General features: G+C 36.8%; 1 protein-coding gene across 3 annotated transcripts in view; it reads left to right on the plus strand.

The window, feature by feature from the left end:
* The first annotated feature begins 4,387 nt into the window (after nt 1-4,387).
* Nucleotides 4,388-5,866, plus strand: part of C2CD3 (C2 calcium-dependent domain containing 3) — a 98,263-nt gene continuing 96,784 nt past the window's right edge. For all 3 annotated transcript variants that reach the window (XM_008588671.1, XM_008588672.1, XM_008588673.1), the window contains exon 1: nt 4,388-4,467. The gene's annotated coding sequence lies outside the window, so the exon portion shown is untranslated. The remainder of the gene's footprint in view (nt 4,468-5,866) is intronic.

The raw sequence follows: 5,866 nt of genomic DNA on the forward strand, positions 1-5,866 counted from the left end.
AATTTAACAAAAAAAAAAAAAAAAAACATTATACTTAATGTTGAAAGAAAAAAACAAGGATGTCCACTCTCACTAATTCTTTTTCTTTTTTTTTTTTCGTGGCTGGCTGGTAAGAGGATCTGAACCCTTGACCTTGGTGTTAACAACACCATGCTCTAACTAACCAGCTGAGCTAACTGGCAAACCCTCCACTCTCACCAATTCTATTGAACATTGCACTAGAGGTTCTAGCTGGCTCAATTAATCAGGAAAAATAAATAAATAAAAGGGATCCAAATTGGAAAGGAAAAAATATGTATATCTGTGTTCACACATGACGTGATCTGGCTTGTAGAATATTCTAAAAAATCCACTAAAAAATTATTAGAACTAATAAAGAGACTCAGCAAGGTTGCAGGATATGAGATCAATATGCAAAAATCAATTGTATATCTATATACTTGTAACAAACAATCTGAAAATAAATTAAGAAAACAATTCCATTTACAGTAGCATCAAAAAAAATAAAATACTTAGGAATAAATTTAACAAAAGTGTAAAACTCAAACTCTGAAAACTACAAAACATTGTTGAAAGAAATCAAAGTAGGTCTAAATAAATGGGAAAACATCTCATATTCATGGTTCAACAGAACCTATCACAATCCCAGCTGACTTGGTAGAAATCGACAGGCTATTTCTAAAATTCACATGAAATTTCAAGGAACCTAGAATAGCCAGAACAATCTTGAAAAAGAAAAAAGTAGGAGAACTCATACTTCCCAATTTTAAAACTTACTGCAAAACAGCACTAATCAAGTCAGTGTGGTACTGACAGAAGAACAGACATATCAATCAGTGGAATAGAATTGATAGTTTAGAAATAAGCCTACGTGTCTGGCCAGCTGATATTCAACAAGGGACCATTTAAGAGGGAAAGAATAGTCTTTCTGACAAATGATGCTGAGACAACTGGATAGCCACATGCAAAAAAAGTTGGACCCTTATCTCACACCACTTACAAAAATTAAATCAGAATGGATCAAACAGCTAAATGGAAGAGGTAAAACTATGAAACCTCAGAAGAAAACAGAGGTAGATTTTTATGACCTTGAATTTGGGAAAAGATTCTTAGATATGACACCAGAGCACAAACAAAAGAGAAAGTAGATAAGTTGGACTTCACTAAAATTTTAAAATTTTGTGCTTTAAAGGAAACTATTGAAGTGGAAAGAAACCACAGAATGGGAAAAAATACTTGCAAATTTTATAAAGGACTTATATTTAGAGTATATAAAGAACTCATATAACTTAATAATTAAGGGACAAATAATTCAATTAAAAATATGGGCAGTGGATTGGAATGAACATTTCTCCAAAGAAGATATTCAGATGGCCAATATACACATGAAAAGATGCTTGACACCTTTATTTATCAGAGAAATGCTGATCAAAACAAGGAGATACCACTTCACACCTACTAGTGTTGATAAGGATGTGGAGAATTTGGAACCATTGTGCACTGCTGGTGGGAATGCAAAAAGGTGCAGCCACTGAGGTAAATAGTCTATCTGTTCCTCAAACTGTTACACATAGATTTATCATATGACCCAGCAAGCAACTCCTATATACATCCAAGGGAAATAAAAACATAAATCCACACAAAAATGTGTACATAAATGTTCATAGCAGCATCATTCATAAATCAAAAAATAGAAAAAACCCAAATATTCATCAGCTGATGAATGGATGAAAGGGAAATGTGTGTCCAAGAATAATGGCGTAAGAAAGTGGATCCTTTATTTTTCATAATAGGAAGTCCATACATCATTTGTAAAAGTGAAATTGGTTAGAGCGCAGCATTATAACACCAAGGTCAAGGGTTCAGATCCCCATACTGACCAGCCACCTGTCCCCCCCAAAAAAGCGAAAAATTAGAAAATAACAGTACACATATGTCACTTAGAAATAGGGAGTTATACATGGCTGGCAGAAATACAGTGACCTTTTTCAGCATTGCAAAAAACATATATATATAGGGAGGTAAATACAGGAAGAAGCATCTAAAGAAGTTGAAAGTGATTCCCTCTGAGGAGTTAGGCAGCTACTGTTTTTAAATTATAAGCCATTTAGTCCTATTTGACTTTCAAAATAGGTACATGTATTCTTTGATTTAAAATTATGTTTAAGAAGAAAAGAGTAGTGCTGAGAGTGGGCTTGTCTTATGGTCAAGGAACACAGGCAAATTCCAGCATATTTAATGTGTCATAGACTGGTGAATAAACTCAAAGAGATGCTAATTTCAAAAAAAGAAACTAGAAAGTGGAGAATTATATACTGAACAGTGGGGATCTCCATGACTTTAAGGATGTGCAAAGGGTGAGAAAGCAAGCAACATGGGTTGGGGAGAGCATAAGCCATAAATAAGAGAGTTATGTAGAATACCAGGAAGTAGAGTTTCAGAAAAGAGCAGTACTCAGACGCTGCAGAGGAGCCATCCCTGTAGATTGGGAGGTTGTCGGATTTTGGCAATAAGTTGTTCTGACCTTTGAGAGAGATTACCATAGATTAGTGGTTCTCGACTGAGGGGTGGGGGGATTCTTCCCCACCTCCACCCAGTGGTACATCTGGTAATGTCTGGAGATATTTTGGGTTGTCACAACTGAGGGAGTACTACTAGCGTCTGGTAAGTAGAGGCCAGGTGTCCAAAGTGCAACCCCAGTGACAAAGAATTATCTGACCCAACATATCAGTAGTGTTAAGGTTGAGATACTCTGATGTAGATTGAGGAAAGGTGAGGAAGGGAACATTTATTGAATATCTGCTGGTTCAAAGTAGTGTAGGAAAAAAATAAAAACAAAACAAAACAAAGTAGTGTAGGAAGATTATCTAACTTGAAGGTATTGATTATGTACTATTTTCTTGAGAAATTAAGAGGAAAAAATATAGCAGCCAACTTAAAAGGGAAGCAAAGGGGAAAGAAAAATGAAATGTATAGCACAGTGCTTGGCACATAATATTTAATAAATATTTCTTTTTATTTTTAAACAGCAGATGTTCATTAAAAATTCATTAAGTTCATTAACAGATGTGCATTAAGTGCTATTTACTGTGGGAGAAACAAACCGCAAAATATACACATACTTTGCCCTCAGGGAGCTTACACTTTGAGAAAAATATGGAATTTATACAAGGACCTGAAAGAAAAGGTAGAAAGTAAAAATTGCTATCAAAAAATGTACCAGAATGGTACGGGACTTCCAAAAAAAAGGAGAAATTATTTCTTACACATTCTGAGTTTTTAGTTATTTTTATGCTTATCTTCCTATTAGCTTATGAATTATTTGTTGTGTTTTATTCATATTCATTTTTATATCCCACATAGAACTAATCTTGTCATAATTAATCCTAAATATACATATTTTTGCTAAATGGAAGAAGGCATATTTATGAATTAGCTATTTTTTCACAAAAACAATATGTAACATTTAACTTATTAAATTATAGTTGTTTACCTTTTTTTTTTTCCCTCCTACACCCTAAACACCACAGGAATAGAGATTGTGTTAGCTTAGCCATCTCTATTATAATCCAGGACCTAGCACATAATAGGTTACTAGTAAATGTTTGTTGAATAAGTGAGTGAGATCACAATCAGTGTCAGTAGTGTGTTTTTGAATACCAGTTTTTGGCATCCCAGAGGAGAGGGAATATGAATATAATTGGAAAATATTTATCCAGTAGTCTTCTGTTTAATGTGAGTCTTTTTTTTTTTTTCAAAAGATGACGGGAAAGGGGATCTTAACCCTTGACTTGGTGTTGTCAGCACCACGCTCAGCCAGTGAGCGAACCGGCCATCCCTATGTGGGATCCAAAAGATGACGGGTAAGGGGATCTTAACCCTTGACTTGGTGTTGTCAGCACCACGCTCAGCCAGTGAGCGAACCGGCCATCCCTATGTGGGATCCAAAAGATGACGGGTAAGGGGATCTTAACCCTTGACTTGGTGTTGTCAGCACCACGCTCAGCCAGTGAGCGAACCGGCCATCCCTATGTGGGATCCAAAAGATGACGGGTAAGGGGATCTTAACCCTTGACTTGGTGTTGTCAGCACCACGCTCAGCCAGTGAGCGAACCGGCCATCCCTATGTGGGATCCGAACCCGGGGCCTTGGTGTTATCAGCACCGCACTCTCCCGAGTGAGCCACGGGCTGGCCCTAATGTGAGTCTTTTAACGTATCTTCTTCCATGTTTATAACTTTAAAAGTATCACTAAAGAAAGAGTAGTTCGGCTGAAACTTCTGTTAAAGACTTTCTGCTTTGTTTTTCTTATCTCTACAGCACTGAATTATCCCAAGGTCATTTCTGGAATGGATTAGGCTCTCCTCCAGATTCCCCATCTCCTGGGAGTGAAGTGTATTGCAGCAGTGAGCTGAATGACCCTCAGTATGACCAGAGTCTCCTGGAGAACTTATTTTACACAGCACCTGTAAGTCGTTGAATCTGAAGCATTAGGAATTGGAGAACAAGAGTATTAATAATATCTGTAGCTATAGGTGTGGTACCAGACAAAAAGCTATCCATTTATATACCTTACCTTATTTAATCATAATGACAACCTGAAGAGGAAAGTATTATCTTCATTTTATAGATGAGGAGACAGGCCTAGTAAGATTGAGTATTTTTGTACAAGGACACATAGCAAATAAGTATTAGAGCCAGAATTCAAATTCAAGTTTGCCTGAGACCAAAACCTATAGTCTTAATATATTATATGGCTTCCTTAGAGCTCTTCTAAGGAAAAGGTAATATAGGTATACCCTCAGAACCACCCTTGACTGGTATCCATTCAAAATATTCTAGAAACACCTCTACTCACAGGTGACAAATACCTCTACTGACCTTTAAGACAGGGCATTCTCTTTTCAGGCAGTTCTGGGTTTTTCATAGTTATTTCTTCAATCTGTATGTTCTCTTCATTGATTTCACATTTTCTAGAGTCTATACAATCCTTGTTCTATAAGTACTCATTTATATGTATGAAGATTGCTTTCATAGTCCTGATTTGTCTTTGCTCAGATAAGAAAAAGATAACTGGAATAAAAGGTAGTTTATACCAGTTCAGTGGTAAGACAATGAGGATTACCCAGGATTCAGAGGAAGCAGGAACTTTTACATGAGACTGTCGGGAAAGAGCATAAGGAGGAATAAAAAGTTTTAACTGAGACTTGAAAGAGTATTTTGAGAGGCAGAGAAAGGAAATGAAATGGATATAGAAAAGATGACATATGTAGAAAAGCATATTGGTGCACTGCAGGGGATCCAGTTTGACTGGGTAAGAATATGTGCTGATAAGGCAGACTAGCACATTGCAGCCAATCTGAAAGGCTTTGAATGTTAAGTTGGATGAAATGACATATTAAAATAGTGTTTTAGGAATCTTAATCTGGCAACCATGTAGTGGGCAGACCGAGGGGAGAATATCAAGAAGAGATAGGAAGGCATTGGGCTATTGGAGGTGTGTGAGAGAAAGAACTTGAGTAAGAGTGGCAGCAATGGGATTGGAAAGGGGGAGATGGATTGGAAAGATGTTATGAATGGTTAGGATTTCATGACTTTCTACCTTAACAATCATCACTGATACTATGTTACCTAGGATAAACAAGAACGGGCTTATTTATTACACATTTATTATTACCCATTTTCTGTGTTCCAAGGCCTTTACATGTTATCTGTCATTTATTGAGTATACCAAATGTTTTTTTTTTTTTTTTTTTTTTTCCTTTTTGTCTTTTTTCGTGTCCGGCAACGGACCGCAACCCTCAGTGTCCCACCCGTACTGGACCGGGACCGGCAACGGGATCGCAACCCTCGGTGCTGCGCCCTCC

This window comes from Galeopterus variegatus, unplaced genomic scaffold (genome assembly GCF_000696425.1).
Source record: "Galeopterus variegatus unplaced genomic scaffold, G_variegatus-3.0.2 Scaffold4951, whole genome shotgun sequence".
NCBI lineage: Eukaryota > Metazoa > Chordata > Mammalia > Dermoptera > Cynocephalidae > Galeopterus > Galeopterus variegatus.